Here is a 22,039-nt window from a genome sequence, read left to right on the forward strand (position 1 = left end):
ACATATCTAATGTTGACCAATGACTTCAGGCTTAATATTTTTCTCTTGCTATTAACTAGAAATTTTGAGTCTATTTGCTCATAATGAAACCTTACAAGCTGGGCTTGTCGTCACTGAAGAATCTTTGATACAAAAGAAAAAGTTGAGTTGACACAGAGAGCATACAAGGAAGTTCTCAAGGCATGGGAAGACATCTGATTAGATGTTAACAAACACAGGACTATTATTACTGACTGTTTCTTTCGCATTTGCTACAGCAGGTCAGAGATGATAGCCAGAAGCCACAAAGCTGTATTTCCTTGCTAACAGTCTGAGACTGGGGTAACAGCATATGCAAATGATTATCCCCCTCAATATTAGGGATTTCTGAAATGTGTTGTCTGGCTTTCTGTGACACTCATTGCAATATCTTTCATTATAACTGTACATACAATGTAGCAAGCTCAAAAACTTTAGTTTAGTATATGAATGAAAAGGTCACCCAGTAAGTTGTATATAATCCCATGTGAACATGTAATTCTGTATAAGGAAAAGAAGATTATCCAGTTGGACTGTGTATAGTCCCTGTGTGCAGGGTGACAAGTTTCTTCCTATCATAAACACAGCTCAGTAAATAAATGAATGGGAAAACAGTGCACAGGAAGGCCAATCGTACTTAGCTGCATGGTATAGGTTGATTTTCTTTTTTAAAAGTTTGCACTAAATGAGCATGTTGTCTACATGTATGTCTGTGTGCCACATTTGTGTCTGGTGCCCATGGAGGCCAAAAGAGGGTATTGGATCCCGTGGAACTAGAGTTACAAGTGGTTGTTAACTACCATATGGGTGATAGGAACTGACACCAAGTTCTCTGCAAGAGCGACCAGTGATCATAACCACTAAGCTAGCACTCCAACCTCATAGGTTGGTTTTCTAAAGATTAGAATCAAAATGTATTAGAGACTTTATTTTCTCTATATCTATAATGACATGTTCCTCAATATTTCTACATCTCCCTCCAAATGGGTTTGAGCCTTGCTATTAAGTTGTTTTAAAAAACAATGGAATAGAAGTGAGCAAAACATTTCCAGAATAGAGATCAAATCGATCTGCACGAGAAACTTTTCTCTCTCCAAACCCTCCGGCTTATGGAAGAATCATCCTCAAATCCTTGGTTCACAGCCCAAAAACAAATCACTGAGAATGTCTGGCTAATATGAATCCTGTTGGAATATGAGTAAAATATAAGGTTCTGTTCCACCAGACAATTGCAATTTAGAGGTCTATTTTCTTTGCAGCATACAACAGGCTCTCCTAACTAACGTATGGTGGAGATGCGCATTGACAGTCTATATTTAATCATTTTACATTAGACCATTCACAACTTTCTGTGCAAATAAACATTCCCAATTTTGATCATGGTATGATCAAAATTCATCATATATGATTATATTCATCATATAAGTACATTAGAACTTATTTAATTTTATTTTATTTACCATTTCTATGTATGTGGATTTTTCCCATTGGACTAAATTCCTAGAGAATAATTTCAGATTATAATATTTTCCTAAATTTCTCAGTGGATTTCATGCTGGCTACCAAAAGTTCTGTATGTTTAACATGTCCTTAGTCTGAAAGGTCTCTACTCCTGTGAAGATCCTGGGCACTGATGTTAGCCAACAGTTAGGTAACTGTGATGCTTTAGTTCAGTCAAATGTCTTTTGTAATGAGGTTGAAAGCATCTCTAACTCACCAGTTGTTCTTGGTTTTCTGAAATGCTTTCTGCTTCTAGGAAAGTTAGTTAACTACCTCATACCCCTAAAGGCTTATTTTAGAATAATTTCTTTCCTGGAGTGTCCTGCATAAAGAGAAGTTTTAGTGGGTGGTAACAACCACCTTTGCAAATAGTTGCTCATCCCCAGCATTGTCTCCACCTCTGTGGCAAATCATTGAAGCTTCAGGACTTACCTAACTCAGAGGGAATGATTTATCTTCTCCTCAAATTCCCTTGTATCCACCTTCAGCTTAAAAATGTGCCCCTTGCTGGGGACATAGCTCAAAGATTGAGCAAGGCCCTGACATCAAACTCCAGGACCATAAAAAAAAAGATTTATTAGCAGGCATGATGTCTCACAGATTAATCATAGCACTTTAGAGGCAGAGGCAGGTAGATCTCTGAGTTCAGGGCTAGCCTGATCTATAGAGTGAGTCCCAGAACAGCCAGGGCTACAGAAAGAACCTGATAATTCCAAAAATCATATTTTAAGCAGTGCTATAGACTACAGTCCATCAATTTGGAGATATAATGAAGATGAGCCAGTTTGATTTCTTTATCTTCTTTGGGAAAGAAAAAAACCTGAAAGAAGTTGTAAATAGAAATTTTGCATCCAGAAGTGGCAGTAAGTAGAGGTAGGCTTCTTAATGTAATCAAATATGGAACTAAAACCTGTAAATGGGACAACTGTTTTCAGGAGCTACATTAAGCCAAGTGAGATGACAATTCCATGGTAGACACACATGGAAATAATGTTGCCACATTAAGTTACACAATAGTCATAGTTCTCTGTTTGGGGATAATTTCCAAATTGTAATTCAGATAAGCTGGAGCCCAAGCAGAGAGCACCACTCATGCCAGGCTGAGGGAACAGAAAGTAGCAACTTAGTAGCTGAACCTTCTGCAATCTTTGACATGTCAAATGCAAAGGGAACTGTGGGAAATGGGATGCCCCAAAGCCTACATGAGGTCCTGGTGGTGTCCTTTGCTAAAGGCTAAACTGTGTGTTTAGTGTGAAGCTTTTAAGAAATTGTTGCTATCGAGATGAACATTAAGTAGAGAAGCTTGGTCAAATTATAAAGGACATGCTATCTCAGCCTTGTAAGAATGGAGACACTACGATCATTAACACCTTATTACCCCCAGTGCCCCCATGAAAGTGAAATAGCTTAAGAATCACATCATCATCTCGGTTTACTGTTCATGACTATAGCAAGATACTTGAGATAAGTAACGTATCGAGAGAAGAGGCTTCTCTGGCTTATGGTTTTGGAGTTAGAGAGACAGCATAGTATAGAATTGTGTAGTGAAACAAAGCTACTCATCAATCCATCAGCAGAAGAACAGAGATAGATTCTCTTCAAGGGTCCATTCCTGGCAACCTAAGGGCTTCCATCTTCTAATAACCCCTCCCCGTACATCAAGACTAACACACAGACTCTTAAAGAACATGCAACACAAATCACATGAGCACCCTAGAGCAAGGTCTACCCTGGACTCTGTCCAATTGTTCTGTTGTAGTGGCCAGATTGCAAAGGTAGATATTACAAGTTAGCTTGTTCTGGGAAACCTTAACAAAACACAATCAAATTGTCAAGTTAAAAGGAAGAGCAAAACAGTTTTGCTGGAACAGTGAGATGGACCAGCAAGTAAAGACACTTGTGGTGTAAGTCTGAGAGCCTGAGTTTGGTTCCCAGAAGCCACAGTTGGTTGCCCTCTGACCTCTACACACCATCGATGACTGACCACCAAGGCATCCTAGAACCAGTACATGAATGTCTAGGAGCCTATATTAGCTTCCTTTATGTTGATGTAACAGAACATCTCAACAAGCAGCAGCCTAGGCAGAAAGTGTTTGCTTTTCTTTAAGTTCTGGATAGTTCCAGAGGGGATAGAGCCCATCATGGCAGGGAAAGGCATGTAAAGGGCACAGAAGATATGTCCACAAGAGCAAGAATGTGGATGACCACATTTCACCCACACACAGGAAGCAGAGACAAAGAAAAAGAAGTGGAGTCAGGCTATCTAAACCTCAAATCCCACCCCTACTGATATTTCCTCCAGTAAGGGCCCATAACTTAAAGGTCCATAATCTTTTCAAACACCACCACCAATTCAGGGACAATCCTTTGGATACATGAACTTATGGGGTACACTTCAATTTCAACTACAACTGAACCTAGTATGTACAGGGGATGAAAATAACCCAGAAATACAAAGTACAAAATACTGTCAAATTTTCTACAATTACAAAAGTATTAAGATAGGTCCAAGAATTTCTGGGAGTTGGGGAAAGTACAAAATCAAGTTGAATGCCAAAAGAAAAGTGTCCTGAAGTGTGTACTAGTTAAGTGGTAATCCAAAAGAACAAGAAACCTTGAAAAGAGCCAGTGAGGATGATGGATAGTAGATAGATGATAGATAGATAGATAGATAGATAGATAGATAGATAGATAGATAGATAGATAGGACAGGAGTCAGATTAATATATATATACATACATATATGTATATATATATATGATAGATGGTAGATACATAGATTATATAGGGAGGGACAGATGATAGATAGATAGATAGATAGAACAAACAGAAGTCAAGATTATATATATATATATGTATATATACATATATATATGATAGATGATAGATAGATAGATGATAGATACATAGATTATATAGGAAGAGACAGATGATAGGTAGATAGATAGACAGATAGATAGATAGATAGATAGATAGATAGATAGATAGATAGATAGATAGATATAGATCAATAAATAGATAGTAGCTAGACAATAGATAAATAGACAGATACAAAGATGATATAAGTAGATAATAGATGGATAGATGATAGATAGATAGATAGATAGATAGATAGATAGGTAGGTTCCAGATAGGTGAGAGATGATTGATAGATGGATGAATATGATGAATTGTAATGTGAGTTAAAACATCAACACATTAGAAACACAATATTTTTCTGATATTTTTAAAGAAAACAATTAAAAATCTACCTCGTTGTAATGTAAAATCTTTGCAGTTCAAGGGAAAACAAAAAAAATCAATATCCTTCATTGCAAAGGTAAAAAAATAATGCACTAAGTATTAGCAAAATTGATTCTGTAACGTGTGGGGATGAAATGAATGATAACCAAGTGAGTTTTCCAAAGCATGCAGTGTTGATTCAGAATTAAAGTCAATCAATATAACTCACTATATTAATAGACTAAAGATAAAACACTACAGCCATATGATTATCCTTGTGTTTATGAAACTAGAATACATTTGAATAGATTTTGACATTCATTAATGATCAAAATCTACAGGAAGTCAGATAGAGGAATTCCTTCAACCATATAAGAATATCTACCCCAAATAAAACTTCAACATCCAACAGAGTATAATAGCTAATAACAAATCACTAAACAGTTTTTCTCCCTTTAAGCTTGATAACAACATGTTTTGTTTTCTCTCAAAGCTTGTATTCAGTATCACTATATAGATTTTCTTTATTGCAATAAGGTAAAAAGAGGAAAATAATACAAAATGGAAATAAAGTGACAACATTGATTCTTCCACAATAAGAATGTCTATAAAACACCCTGAAGAATCTTCATACAGTTACAGGAATTAACAGGCAAGTTTAGGAGTATTTCAGAGCACAATATCAACAGAAAGACCTGTGTCATTTATAAATGCTAGAAAAGAATAATTAACAAATGAGGACTTACCATTTTAATTATAAATGGTTTCATTTTATGTCACAACATGAGTAAAAGCTAATAAGTATATCTATAATCAAAAATAGATGAGTGAAATAGAACTTTTAAATAAGTGCAGAGATTCTACTACATTTATAGATGGAAGAATTTGATATTAAGAGGTGAATTTCCCCAAAGCTAAGACATAGTAAAGTTCAAATGATTCTCAGAAATATTCTAAATAAATAAATAAATATTTAAAAATTCAGCCGGGCGGTGGTGGCGCACGCCTTTAATCCCAGCACTTGGGAGGCAGAGGCAGGCGGATTTCTGAGTTCGAGGCCAGCCTGGTCTACAGAGTGAGTTCCAGGATAGCCAGGGCTATACAGAGAAACCATGTCTCGAAAAACCAAAAAAAAAAAAAAAAAAATTCATCTGAATATGCAAAGAAACATGTTCAACCCCTATATTTTCAAAAAGTGATCAGTGAAGTTGGAAGACAGACTCTTTCTAAGTTGAAAATAAATAATAAAAATAAAGATAGAGTATAGGGCAGTGGTCTATTCAGGCAACCTCGGCCCAGTCGAGTAATATGTCTGAACCCCGGTGACCCTGTTGGCAATATCTTTGCCTGCAAGGGACTGAAGGTGTTTGACCAGAATTCCTGAGTCTTTGGCCCCTGTTTCAGTCACAACCTCTTACAGCTGCCCCCGCAGGAAATGTGTGCTCTGTCAGGTAGACAACGCCCCAAGATCCCAGTATTCTAGCTGGAACCTACCCCCAGTCATCTGACCCCCGCAGACAGACAGACAAGCCTCATACAATATAAGAAGCAGTTTCCCCCTCCTCTCTCTTGCCTTCTTCCTCTCTCTCCTGCTCTTTATCGTCTCTCTTGCCTTCTTCCTCTCTTGCTTCCTTTCTCTCTCTCCTCTTTTCTCCTTCCTCCCCTTTCTTCCTCTCTACTTGACCGGCCTATTTTCTCTTTCCTATAATAAAATATCTCACTCATGTATTGCCTCCTTTTAACTAACTAACACACTGTGCATCTCCAGGGATCAGCAGCAGGGAGCCCCAGACAGCAGCAGAGAGCCACAGGCCTCAGGAGAGACACTCAGGCCCACAATATAGAAATCAAAGCAAGGTAGAATCAACATATAAAGCTGACAGATCATATAAAAACAATGGGAGAGAAGAAAGTTGAGATACAAATGAACGCATTCATGATCTAACTGATTGATTTCCAAAAATGATAAATAAGCAATTCAGGATCATAGTTAAAAGACAGGATAGAATTCAGAAATACAAACAAATATTTATAATTAACTGGTTTTTAAAAACTAAAATATAAAAATGCAATAAATCTCAAGAGATGGCTCAGTAGTTAAGAATGCACACTGCTTGTCTTAGTGTTATACTGTGAAGAGACACCATGACCACAGCAACTCTTATAACGGAACTCATTTAATTGAGACTAGCTTACAGTTTCAGAGGTTAAATTCATTGTTATCATGGCAGGTAGCATGATAGTAAGCAGGCAAGCCTGGTGCTAGAGAACTAACTGAGAGTTCTACATCTGGGTCAAGCAGAAAGAGAGAGAGACACTAGGCCTAGCTTGAGCTTTTGAAAGCCTCAAGGCCTGCCTCCAATGACATACTTTCTCCAACAAGGCCACATCTCCTAATTATTTCAAAATAAAATGCCACTCCCTGGTGACTAAGCATTCAAATCTATCTTCCTATTTATTTATTTATTTATTTATTTATTTATTTATTTATTCAGTTTACCTCCTGACCATAGCCTCTCCTTCTCCTTCCAGCACCTGCCCTTCATAGAACCCCGTCTCCTTCATCTCTGAGAACGGGGAGTTCCTCCTTAGGTATCAATCCACCCTGCGATTTCAGGGCACTGCAGGACTAGGTACATCCTCTCCCACTGAGGACATACAAGACAGCCCAGTTAGGGGAACAGGATCTACAGTCAGGCAACAGAGTCAGGATAAGCCCCTGCTTCAGTTGTTGGAGGACCCTCATGAAGACCAAGCTGCACCTCTGTTATATTTGTGGTGGGGCTAGGTCCAGTTATTGTATGCTATTTGATTGGTGGTTCAGTCTCTTGGAGCCTCCAGGGTCCAGGTTAGTTGACTTTTTTGGTCTTCTTGTGGAGTCCCTATCCCCTCCAGGATCCTCAAGCCTTCTCTCAACTCTTCCATAAGACTCTTCAAGCTCTGTCCAATGTTTGGTTGTGAGTCTCTGGATCTGTTTCAGTCAGATGCTAGGTGGAGCCTCTCAGAGGACAGTTATGCTAGACTCCTGTCATCAAGCATAAAAGAGTACCATGAATAGTGTCAGGGATTGGTTCTTGCCCATTCAATGGTCCTAAAGTTGGGCCAGTCACTGGTTGGCCATTTACAATCCCTCAGGTCTCTATAGAGCCATTCTTATTCAAATTGTCACAGCATTCTTTCAGAAGACCCAAGTTTGGTCTCAGAAACCAAATCAGATAGCTTACAACAACCTGTAACTCCAGCTCCTCAGGGGGTCTGACACCCCCTCAACTTAGAGGGTACCTTCACTTACAAACACATATCCACATACAAACACATACATATGCACATAATTTTGGCTAGGTGTAGTGGTATATATCTTCAATTCCAGTACTCAGAAGGCAAAGGTAGGTGATTATCTGTGGGCTGTAAACCAGCCTGATCTATATAGTGAGTTCCAGGCTAGCCCGGGCTACATAGTAAGACCCTGTCTCAAAAATTGCAATGAAATATAACAATTTTTCCATTGAAAGTTTCTAGAACTGTTAGGTACCCATGTGTAAAAAAAAAATTCTGAATCTTGACTCAGTCATACAAAGAATTAAAAATTGGCCACAGGGATATTATAGTGGAAAGGCAGGAGAGACAAGACACAAAGGGGAACATAGGATTGCATCTAATTCAAGTTCTGGAACAGGCAAACTGCTCCACAGAGCTTGTTTAAAGAGAATGGCATCTTCTGGGCCTTGAGAATTCACAAGCAAGCCATCTAAAGTGATGGGAGCATTCATCTTTATTGGGATGATGACTACTCTGGCCTTTGTATTAGCCAATGCTATGCTTAAAACGGGTAAATTTTATTTTATGGAAAATTATGCCTTGATGGTGTTGATTAAAATGGGGTTACAAGTAGGGGAATTTAGAAAGAAAACAAAAGAGAACAATTCCCAAGGGCTTCAGATTCACGCTTCCTCGGCTGCTTTATTAGGAATGGCAGGTGGCTCTTGCCAAATTGAGTCTATTTTTAGGCAAAGTCTTTATTGGCACACCCTTGGGTCTATTTTCTAGAACTGGATATTTCCTTTTTCATTTTGCTCACTACAAAGAAGACAACATAGCTGGGGAAAACTAAGCCACATGAGCAAGCTGAGGGCTTTGTCCTTCCTAAGATGTACTGAAAACAAGAGTTTGATGACATTTTCTCTAATTGTGGTGATTAGTATTTTGCAGTTGGCCTCCGTTGCCATGGATATGGGAAGAAGAGTCATGAGCTATTCTCTGAGGACCTGAACTCTGTTCTTTGCTTGTTACTAAGTGCCTTTGTGACTCTGCTTGTTCTGGCTTTCCATCTCCTTATATAGGGGAGGGGAACTGAACCCCTGTCAGACAAGACAATAGAATGCTCTCTGACTGAGATAAGGCAGGGTAAGTAATTCTAAGTGCCAATATTATTAAACATTTTGATTTAGAAAATCAGAGGGATATTTTGGCTAGAATTACTAAAGTTGGGGGCTAATAATACCATATCTTAAGGTAGCTACCTAGGTCACCCGACATTGTAGTGGGAACACAGAAAACAAAGATTAGCAGACCAAAATAGCTCAGCTCACCTCTTCTAAGGTCCAAGGGGATGCTCAGTGATAAGGAGCATTTGCTATTCTTTCAGAGGACCAGAGTCCAGTTCCCAGCATCTTTACTAGATGGTTTATAACCACCTGTAATTCCAGCTTCAGGGGATCTGGCCTCTTTTCTCTAGAGGCATTTGTATGCATGAGTGTACATGTGCAAAAACACATATCCATGCACAATTAATTTTAAACTTTTTCATAACTTTTGTTATGAAAGATATTCCATCTTGAGAAAATGACTTAACCCCTAATCCTGATTTCCTAGCTATACAACTAGTATTTATGTTGAAGTTCTACAAGGATATTTTGAAACAGCTTTGGTGGGAAAGTATGATACAATGCTTAAAACAGTTAATTTGGTGAATTAAATTTGGTCTAGATAAATGAGAATTATTTGAAGAATCATTTTCTCTAAAGCACAGTTGCAGTCAACATGGTCCATTGATCACAGAAGACCACAGACAGATTTCTGGCCTCTGCAGTGCTCATGATAATGTATGATAATGGTGTAGTGATGGCCATCAGGTCCTTGTTGATGTCTTGCTGCATAGATTAGACACTGTACCCATTGTTTTTCTAAGTAGCTCACTCAGTCTTTTTAATAAACTACAAGAAAAGCATTCCAGTGTATCTTTACCATGGAAACAGAAGTACGGACTCAGAGAAGTTAAGTGTCTGGCTCAAACTCACCCAAAAGCTAGTGCTGAGTTGGGACTGAACGGTTAGCTGGTGATGGGCACCAGTGTGTCGTGCCACTTGAAAAGGTCTCACCTTTTCTGCACCCTGTGCTCTGTGCAGTTCACTTCTATGATAGAAACTTAATTCCAGAGCACAGACGTCCTGGGTCTGCTTCCTGGGGAGAAGCTGTTGTTTGGCCTCAAGGCTTTTGTTATCACAGCACACTTGTGCGTCTCCAGCAGCACCTGGAACACTTGCTCATTTGGTGAGATGCAGTTGGTAGACTCCTGAGCAGGTGGTGTTCAGCCACTGTTTATCAGCAAACACATCTATTATATGGAGGCACCTGCTGTTTCCAACCACTCCCACACAGAATCTTTCCTGCACATAAAGACTGTTTTGCAGAGCCAGCCTGCTCTCAGTTAGAGGTCCCACAGATTCACATTTTGGTGAATGAGCTTTCCACACATGGGAAAGAGAAGAGGGCTCGGGTTATGAAACATGAGAAGATGGCTTTACCCCAATAGCAGGATACATGTAAAGAGTCAGATGAAGATGATTCCCAAACAATGACTGGATGCCTGGTCCCAGACAGCTGTTTTCACACTTTTACATGTCCCTTAAAACAAGCATACCACATTATATGTTTGTGAGGAAGGCCTAGGCTATGCACTCATGAAACAAACCATCCTTATATTTTAGAAGCTTCTCCCAATAGCTTTACTTCTTAATCTTATGATGAGACCAATTTCTACCACTGAATCGTGAGCTCAGGCTGATATATGCTCAACAAGTCACCTCCATAATAGCTGTGTTGAGATAGATGACAGCAGAGAGGGCACAGGCTGGTTTCCAAAGGCCTTATCAGGAACCGCAGGCCACAGCTGCTTGCAGTTCATTGGCCAGAATGATCTCCAGCCTGGTTTGCCACAGCTGGAAAAGCATGGTGGTGGAGATCCAGCAATACATGGCAACGACAGCATCTGACCACACTCTTTGCTTTGTAGAGGAAGAGGCTGCATTGATGAGGATCTTTGGGCAATCCAAGGTTACACAACTTTATAGCAGCAAAATGGGATCAAGAAAGAAGCTTCCCTAAAATCTATGAGAACTCAAAGGCTAGTCCTGAGTAATACTATCACTGTTAACATGGCCAGCTTTCAACAAATATTAGTACCATAGGAAGACACCTGTGGACCATCCAAAGACAATAAAACAACAAGAGCTGTCAGTGGTAAAGAACTGATGTCGGAAATGGTAGACCGAATCCTTAAAAACAGGAAGTGCAGGAACGGAACCTGGAGAGGTAGCTCAGTGCTTAAGAATGAACACCTCATGTAGAGAGGACCTGAATACAAATCCCAACATTGGGCAGCTCACCAGGGTATCTGACACCATCTTCTGACCTCTGGAGGCAACTCAACTGCATATATTCATACATGAAAACATATATTTAATTTAGAATTTAAAAGGTATTTAAGGAACTAACTGGGGTTTAAGGCTATCATTTTATGTGCAAGTTTTTTTTAAGCACATAGGAAACAAACCAAAAGAGTAACCTGGAAGTGAAAAGTACAAGAACTAAATTCACCAGAAACTATAGAGATGATTGAGAAATGGTGCAGAAAGTATTGAAGCTAGGCTTGCTGGCACAGCCTGTAAACCTGATGATCTGGAGGCAGGGGCAGGAGAACTGGGTGTTTGGAGCTAGCCTAAAGAAGAGAAGTAGGGAGCACCAGAAATATTGAAAAAAACAGCCAGATTTGAAGAGAAGGAAGAAGAAAATACCTGTGGCCAGAGCCTCAGACATCTATGAAGACATCATCATGAAGACAAGCACACACCACCTGTAAAATTCAGGAAGGGAAGAGAGGGAAATGGGGGTAGTGAGGATGTCTGAAGAATAGCAGAATACATTTCAAATCTGAGGAAGTCCATATGTATAATCCCTAGAGAAGCACAATTAATTGCAAGAAAAGTAGATCCTTACAGGAGACCACACTGAAACTCATCAGAACCAAACTCTCGCAAGGCAAAAACAAACCTTAAAATCCAGGAGACAGAACTGGCTCAACCAAACCAGGCCCTCTGGAGCACCCTCATCAGGCTTCTCATAATAAACTATGAAGGGGTGGAGACTATCTCTAGGTAGACTCAAAATGTTCCCCACAAACTTCACTTCCCACATGAAGGGAAATTGCCAATTAAGAAGTGAAGGAAACACAAAAGTTCAGAGGGTTTGTCACTAGAAGTCCAGCCCAAGATAGACCTGAAGGGCTATTCAGAGCACAATGGTCACTCTAAGCCATAAAGAAGATACAATAAAGGCAAATGATTAGAAAAATTCTGTTCTTCAAGGGAAAAAAATACCAAAGGAGTAAAAAGATAGTCCGCATGTCTGAGAAAAAATTTCAAGCCATGCTTTTGGCAAGGAATTACTACCCAGAACATCCAGAGTGCCCAAACTCAGCAGAATAAGCAACAGCAAAATGGCGAAAGACCCATGGAGACATTCCTCCAAAGGAGGGAAGTAAGTGGCCAGAAGGCACAGAAACAGGAGCTTAATATCATAATCAACCAGAGAGGTGGAAATCAAAGCTGCCCAATGCTCCCTCCAGCCAGTAGGATGGATATTTGATTTGAAACAACCAAACAAATACAAGAAACAAAAGAAATGCCAGTGGTGATCCAGGGGAGGTGGGGGCACTTCTGTGCATTGCTGGGAAAGAAAAGTAAAGAAAGTAACCAGTTCAGTCTCTGCAGCAAGTCCTCTGATTAGGACAATTCCTCAGAAACTTGAGAACAGAATTTTGTCTCATAATCCAGCAACTCTACTCTAAGCACATGTCAGAACACTCAAAGCCAGGTCTTGATAAGAGGTTTATAAAGCCAGGTTCAAAGCACACACACACTATTTACACTATCTAGAATGGGGGAAGAATACCAATGTCTAGTGATAGATAACTGAGTAAATGAAAACCTACAGAAATATGACAGAATGTTAGCTTTAAGAAGGCATTTCTGGTAATATTGTTCACCTCTTAGTTGCTAAAAAGCAAGACAAAAGGAGACCAGAGATAAAACCCACTTCAAAAGCTAGTCCCTTGTGAGTGACCTCCTCCACCAAGCTACCTCCTGATGTTTGCTTCACCATCTGAGGACCAAGCCTTCAGCATGGGAACCCATTGGAAATGCTTTATATTTAACCAACACAGCATGAGGGGCATCCCTCCATGTTGTCCTCCAAAAGACTTTCCCTGTGGCACTATCCTAGTTGGAAACATGTGAGAAACCAAATTCTTGGGAGTGTAATTTAATCTAACTAGTCTGAAATACTAGCAAGCACAAATAAAGACTCCTTGTTTTGTTGGCTTTTACATACATTAATCCATACTTAAACTCTAAGAGTAAATCACAGCAAGCTTAAACTTGTCATTAATAGGAAACTAGTGCCACATAGTCAATGAAAAATGCATTAACCTTTTCCTGAAAGAAGACACACATGCACACACACACCACCATCACCACCACCAACAACAACAACAAAGACACACCACCAACAACAACAATACACCATATCTCACATACACACAACAGGCCACATCACACACATACGCACATAACAACACACATTATACACATACAGCACCACCAACAACAACACATCACATCTCTCACATACGCATATATGTGTGTGTATGTATGTATGCACAAATATATTGAGTGATGATATCTAGTAGAATGAAGTTCTTAGGCTAAGGACCTCTAAGCAAGATTCTGAAAATGGTTAATACTCCAGATAGGCATGGTGGTATATGCCTTTAATCTCAGCAATCAGAGAGACATTGGTGGTGGTAGTGCTGGCCTTTGGACACTCCCTCAAAGGAATTCTTGTTTACTGTGATCTCCGCACCTATTATATCAGGCTATTATCTTAGCACAAAAATTCAGAATGCTCTCATGGTATATAACAAAGAGGTGCATAAGAACATGGCTGCATTGTAATGAGTTAAATTTAATTGTCCAGATGAGGCCTCGCATCCCTCAGGGAGTCCTTAGGTTAGTTGTAGCATCTACTGTGTTGTGTGACACTGAGCAACGTTAAAGGCTCCTAACAGTACAGGAATATTAATTTCACATTGGTCTTAGTGAGGGTCTGGTGGCAGCTGGAAGAATGGATTTCACATGCTGGAGACTCCTAAACATGTCTCCAATAGAGTGAGCACAGTCATGCATACCCAAGCTTGTGGTGTTCAGTGAAATAAATAGAAACCCACTGTTAAGGACCAGGCCCTGGCAGCAGGCCCAAAGATCTAACCAAGCCAAGTTGGAGTTACTCAATCATGAAAGAGCATATAATCAAATGTTTTCTGAAACAAAAACAAAAAACTAAACAACTGCCAACAATAACAAAAACTCTAAAACAACAACAGAAAACAAGAGAGTCACAGAAACTAACCAGGAAGACATTTACCCAAGAGTAGCATGCCACCTCCACAGTAAGTGAGGAGAGTGCCTGAGGACCATGCCAGCAGTTTTCTTTGTCTTTTCTTCTTGCTTCTCTCCCCCTTACCCCATCTAAAAGCCTACGTCTCTGCTCAGCTGATTGGAATATTCAGTTTGTTTTGTAGAATGGGTTTCCTGACTTTTCTATTCACAAATAAAAGAAATTAGGGTGTTTGGTTTAAATTTATTGTAATCCCCTGTGTATAAATGAAGTAAAATTTGTTGGTCTTTAAGCAAATATTTTTCTTGATTTATAGGCTTTATCTTGGTTCTTACCTAATGTGATTTTATTCCACAATGAACATTTGACATTTTTTTTGAGGACTCTGTGGTAAATACTCCTAAAGGGAAAGGACATACTCCTTCATTGAGAATGTAGAAAACAGGCTGATTAACATTTGACAGAGCACAGGACCAATCCTTCCAGAAAAATACAACCAATATCACCAATGCTAAAGCTATGAAGAACCGGAACCAGAGAAGGCTGGCATGTTCTCTTACGACACTAGCAGTTCAGAAGGCCATCTTGCAAAACTCAAAGTATCACAGACAATTGAGAGAGTTCATCTGTGCACTGTCAAAGATCATATGGAAATCTTCTATGGCCCACCCACACCCACTTCTGTGATACTGGTCATTTGCATGGTATTTGGAAAGACTCAGTAAGATAGTTTCACTCTGATTCCGTCCTCTGAGGTTCTGGGATCAGAGAATATCAGGAGAACCCTCCAAAAAAGCTGATGGAAATTTGTCAATAGGGAATTGCTGCACCTAGGAAAAGATATGTCAATGCTTGCCAGCTGAGGATGAAGCATTGTAAAGTTCAGCAGAAGCTCATTTCATAGCTCTTTAACAGCTCAACTAGCAATAGTATCACATTGCATTTTATCTCATTCTTTTCTTTCTTCTCAGTTTCAGTTGCCCCAGAAGCTAGGAGGTGACCAAGGTGGATGATCAAGCCAGGCAGAAGAGAATGAGCAGGATCTTTTTCCAGGTTTGGATTGTTGTCCTTTGAGCTCAGGGTCAGAGAAGGGTAGAGAGAAGGAAAGTTATGGGTAAAGGTCAGAGGAGAAGATTCAAGTCCCCGGCCCCTTCTCCTCATTCAAACCTTCCTCTGCACATGCAGTAGGGTTCACAGAGCCCAGAACCTCAGAAAAGAGGAAAGCAGAGTGAAACTATCTTACCGATTCTTTCCAAATTCCATGCAAATGACCAGTATCACACAAGTGGGTGTGGAGGGACCATAGATGGAGAATAAAAAAACCATTGTGGGCAAATAATGTGAAAACAGTTATTAAGGATCTTTGTTTTTCCTTCCCCTTGGCATGGAATTTGAGCCACAAGCCTGAAAATGATCTTATCTGAACACTGTAACTAAAGTATGAGTTACACACATACTCATACATGCATATGCATACATATACACATAAATGCATGCATATATATGCACACATATACACTCAAATACGCATGTATCCACCCCCACACCCACACACACTCTTGTGTTTGCACACACACATACATGCACACACTTAGACACAAATACACACTCATGCACATGTTTGTGCACATCAGTTTCTTTGTCTCAGCACTCTGCAGTGCTTCTCGCTCCCTGAAATCTATTGCTTAGTCACTTTATGTCCCATCTTCTAGGTACCATTTTTCTTCAGCTTAAAGCTGCATCTTCAAGGCCCATAACTGTGTCTGCAATATAGTAGGTGCTCATTAAATACGTTGAGATCAGCCACCCTTCAATCTTGATTAAGCTAGAGTGTCTCACTAAGTCCTTGAAGCTTGGGGAGTGCTTATCTGAAAAAAGACAATGCTGTAACCTTCCCATACCCTCCTATCCAGTTTTGAATCTCAGAAAGTGGGGGGAATAGCCAAGAAGTCCAGAGTGAAAGAGAGGGAAAGAGGGAGGGAGACAGGAAGAGAAGTGGGGAGAGATGAAAGGAAAGAGGGAGGGACGAAGGAAGGGAAGGAGGAGGAGAGAGACGGTAGGAGAGGAAGGAAGGGAGAGGAAGAAAGAAGGACGGAGAGAGGGGAAAAGCGAGGAAGGGAGAGTAAGGAGCAGAAGCAGAGTTCAGAGTAGTGAGGCTTATGATATTCAGGAAGCTTCCTTCAGCCTGCTCCAAGTGAGGGAGTCTCTGCAGCTGCAACAGGAGTCCATGAAGGTCCCAGCAAGACACTCGCTCACTCACTATCTCATAAATCTGCCAAATCCTGGGAGCTTGGGTGGACAAAACCTTTGCTAACTGACAGCATCTAATTGTCTCCCTTCTGGATCCTGAAACCTTTCCACAAATTTCCACAGAGATGGGGAAAGGTTCCAAAGCCTGAGATTTCCCAGCAGAGGCAACAATCAGACAAGAGTGAAATCTATCCTTGTTAGAAAGAACAGTTTATTGACTTAGAAGATAGGATTCGTACGTCAGTACCCAGAGCCATGGCATTGATTCCTATCCTCTGGGGGGCACTATGAGCTAGTGAGGAGCAAAGTGTTGAGGGGAACAAAGTGGTGTGTACCTACTCATAGACTTGTGTGAGGACACACATGAATATAGATGGCTCCAACATACCATGATTTAACCTAAAATATTTCTGACCTTCAAAAGCAGCATGCTTTAATTCAGCCCAAACTTTGAACTTGTTCCTTTTCCTGAGCTGGTGACATTTTCTAGGGAACTGTCACATGATGCTGATCAGCACACATAAGTCCCAGCTCCTAGTCAGCTCCTAGTCAGTTTGCTATCAAGAAGGTCACCAACCAACATTCTATCTATTAAACACAACACACTATTATACTTCAATGGATGGCAGGCCAGGTATATACAACGCATTTTTTCACTGAGCATATTTTCTGTTTGTCGTAGTCTACAGAGAAGTAACCTCACTCTAAGTAAAGGTGAGTCTACAGACACATAGTAACATGTGGACATGAAGAGGTTTTCAGGTTATTAGTAGTCTCCACATCACTCCAAAAAGGATTCAAAATGTCTTTTGAAAGGGAAACATGTAATGTGAGTAATAAGAAAAAAAATCAACAAGCCTCTGTGCCAAGTGGGCACTATCCTCCTAGACTGCTTGTATTAGTTGCTTGTAAACTGCTGTGATAAAATACGACATTCAAAGGAAGTTATAGAAGGAAGGAGTTATATGTGTCTTACAGTTCCAGAGAGATATGAGGCACCAGTAGAGCAACTAAGAGCTCAGATCATAATTAACAACCAGGAAACATGGAGTACATTGACAATAGTTCTAGTTGGGCAGTGGTGGCACACACCTTTAATCCCAGTGATTGGGAGGCAGAGGCAGGTGGATTTCTGAGTTTGAGGCCAGCCTGGTCTACAGAGTGAGTTCCAGGACAGCCAGGACTAAACAGAGAAACTCTGTCTCAAAAAACAAACAAACAAAAAAAAAAATAGTTCTAGCCTTCTGAACCCTCAAAGCACACCCTAGTGATAGACCTCCACCAATAAGACCACACCTTCTAACCCTTCCCACCAACTGACAACCAAATATTCAAGCATATGAACTTGGAGACCATTCTCATTCAGGCCACACACTATTGTCTTAGTAACAATGAGTTGTTTTGTAGGCATTTGGAGAGGCATCCCAGAAATCTGGTTCATCTGCAAACTGGGGCACCCTAGCTGTGTTTCATGTCTTTTCATTGGGTGAGGGGTGTATGTTAGATTTATTATTTTAGGTATTTGTGCATGAGGGCATGTAAACATGTGTGAGTGTGTGTGTGTGTGTGTGTGTGTGTGTGTGTGTGTGTGTGTGTGTGTGTGTATCTATGCATATAAGGTGCAAATGAGTGCCAGAATGGATACCCTTGAACTGGAGTTACAGGCTCCAATGGTTGCGAACTGTCCAATGAAGGTGCTGGAGTTCAGACTCAGGCCCTCTACAAGAACAAGAGCACTTCTCTGCTGAGCCACACGCATAGCTCTTCAACAGCATAGATGCTTTCTGGAGAGTCCACCTTCCGCTGGTTTCACTCCATGGTATCACTCGATGAATGTGCCCTTGTGCCCTCTTGACATTGATAGATAACTTTAGAAAGAAGTAAATCTTCAAATCAGAACTGTAACTAAAGTCCTAGTCCAATCTCTTCTTTCCACTGTAAGTCTGAGTGTGTTTTGATTGGATGTTACCCAGAGTGGCAAGATGTTGAATTTCTGAGAAGCATGTGGCACCTGAGATCAGCTGAGGGTCATTGATTTCCCTTTCCTAGGATATCCTCTAATACCATTGCTCGCTGGGAAAAACTGTCATCTGGGGACATTAGAGCTGATTGCTTTCACTCGAATTTTCTATCTGTGCAGTTCTCTCTTGGCACTGTGCATTTGGAGTGTCAAACACTCAGAGACAAGATGACTGCAAAATTCCCAGACATGTGTAGGGTACCCGTATTACCCTTTGCAAGACAGGGAAACATCAGCCTTGAAAAAGGACACAAAGAACAAAAGAGCCAGGAGAAGTGGGCGGAGGCAGAGTGTAGAAAGCTGAATTCAAGCCTGCCTCTTGTACTCCTGAGCTAGCCTCACAAGGTTGGGCCAGTCAACAATTTGTCATGCAAATATATACAAAGTTAAAAGTCTGTGTGTGTGTGTGTGTGTGTGTGTGTGTGTGTGTGTGTGTGTGTTTAGGGGGAGGAGTTCTTCAGTGGTGTAGTTACTGGTAAGGTGCCCATGCTCCTATGAACATCCTAATGAAATCTATTGCTATCCATTGGTACACACACACACACACACACACACACACACCTTGACATCATAACACCCTACCCTGTTATGAAGATGGAAAGGTACATTGCATCTTAGACTTCCAGGAGCTTACAATTTGCATGGAAAAAAAATGAAGCCATAACTCCTACTATGTGCATCATCATGAAGTTAACATTTTGAAGTCCCGTGTGTGTGTGTGTGTGTGTGTGTGTGTGTGTGTGTGTGTGTGTGTGTTCATTCTTTGGGACCATGAAGATGATTTGTTACTACACATGTCAGACCAATGTCTAAGATTTGATGACTATAACTGCTCTGCCATCATGGCGACCAAAACATTTGCCTTTTGGAGATTCATGAAATCACATGGGTCAGCTCATCTGAACTCTGCTCCCCAGCAAATAAATCCAAGGAAACTATGCCATTTGCATCCCTTGGGCTTTGATAATAGCCAGTGCAGGGTACATGAGTGTGAGAGATTGTGGGGGTGTGCTTGAGAGTGTGTGTATATAGGTACGAGTATACACTGGTACAGTTAATGTGGTTCTGTGAGTGTAAATGGGAATGTGTATGTATTTGTGCATGTGGATGTGTGTATATATGGGAATGATTTCAAGTTGGTGTTTGTGATTACATGTGTGTGTAAATGTATATGGGAATATTTCTATATATGGATATATATATATTAATATATGTTAGTGTGAGAGTAAGTATGTGAGTGTATGTGTGTTCCTGTGTGTGCATCAGTATATGTGTGTGTGTTCATGGGAATGTAATGGTGATTATGTGTGTATGAATGTATATTTCATTGCTGAATTGAATTGGTGATTATGTGTGTACAAAGTATCTATGTTGATGTGAATGAACCTATGTGTGTGCATTGACACATGTGCATGTGTGTATGAAATAGAAATGTTAGAGTGTGACTGTGTCTGAGAGTATGAGTTTTGTGCATATCATTTCACGTATATGGAAGTGTGTGTTACTTGGTGAATATGACTATATGCTTAAGACAGTATGAGAATGTGTTGTGCACTGGCCCATGTGAATTTATGTGAATGTATGCATGTATGTGTGCACTGGTGCATGTGAGTGTATACGTATGTGCATGAGTGTGTGAGTGTTTGTGTGTATGTGTGTGAGTGTGTTCATTTTAAGTGTTCATTGCTCTATTTTGGACCTTCCCATTTATTCACAGAACAAATACAAAATGGAGTCACAAGGACATTCTAAGGGAGTGCCCCAGCTCTCATGGGTTCTATTGGACCTCTGTTTTTAATTTTCTCTGCTGCTGCTGGAACTTTGTAACTCATACAAACTCTTCTTCAGTACAGCACCCAGGGACATGTGACTGTGTTTTAATGTCCCTGCTGTTCCTAGTTTGAATTTTTCTCTTTAAATTCCTGTTCTTTCTCTTGCTGGTCTTCTTCCCTCTCCTCCTCAGCAGCAATTCCCTAGGAGGACTGGGACAGCTTTCCTTGCCAGTCCTCCTTTTGCTTTCCCTTTTTGTAAATCAGAATGGAGGCTACTGTGCACCTTATGAAGGACACCGGATAATAACAAAATCGCTGATAATGCTAAAGATAGCTCTTAATGAGTCTTGCTTCTCAGTGTTACTGGAAGCGTTTGCGCTGGTGAGAGGGACCTTTTCCAGCTCTTTGAGAGTTTCACATTCTGAGACTTTTACAGTGTTGGGAGGGTTGTTTAGCACTGGCTAAAAATAAAAACATTCTCTTTGCCGAGAGCTAGATCTAATTTGTTAAACTGGTTGCCTTTGTTTTTCTGGTTTTATTTTTTAAGCTGTATACTTTCCTGAATGCAAAAATAGCTGAAGTACATTTCATTTTTTCCCCTCCCTTGACTGTTGACAGCCTGTGCTGTAGAGTACAGAAAGAAATGAAGTCTGTTTTCTTATTAAAATGCATTGAGTCTCCCAGGTAGGCACTGGGGTTTCACAGTCATGCTGCCCATTTACAGGAGATTCTAGCAGTCTGGAGCCTGCTGGGCCAGCCTGCTGCTCTTTATAGGAGTCCTGAAAGAGCCACCTTATGCTTGCGCTTTCTGAGTGTCTGCTTGGATTCAAGCTGCTCTGGCATTGTGACTAATGCAAGGGAAATGCCTCCACATTGCCTTTTGTAGACAGGCTCATTATTATTCATGTATTCACTAAGTGTTTTGTTGAAGACCTACTATGTGCCAAGCAGCAGATTCTAGACTCTGACAGTGAGCAAATCACACCAAAGTTCTATGACCATGATGAGCTAAAGTTGAAGTGGAATGGGACAGAAACCCAATATATATATGTATATATGTATATATATATATGTGTGTATGTATATGTATATGTGTATGTGTATGTGTATGTATACATATACATATACATACACACGCACACACACACACACACACACACACACACACACACACACACACCTCTCCTGGTGACAAGTGCTGTACAGAAATAGAAAACAAAGAACACCAGAGAAATGAGATTGTATTGTCCTCACAAAAATGACCTCATTCCAATCTTTATTGGGAACTGAGCTTGTAAAGCAGGGAAGCCAGTTGCAAAGGCCCTGGGGCTAGCTAGCATGCTTGGCATGAAAAGAACAACAGAGGGTGGAGTGGCTGGTGTGGAGTGAGTAAGGCAGAAATTGCCAGATAGTAAAAGGAAGTGACCCTGGCATGCAGCATCCCACAGTCCACTTCAGTACCCTTGGTTTTTAGGCTCAAGCACGGAAGACCTTGTGAAGTTTTAATAGTAAGGAGTGATGGGTC

Source organism: Mastomys coucha, unplaced genomic scaffold, assembly GCF_008632895.1.
Source record: "Mastomys coucha isolate ucsf_1 unplaced genomic scaffold, UCSF_Mcou_1 pScaffold21, whole genome shotgun sequence".
In the NCBI taxonomy this organism is placed as follows: Eukaryota; Metazoa; Chordata; class Mammalia; order Rodentia; family Muridae; genus Mastomys; species Mastomys coucha.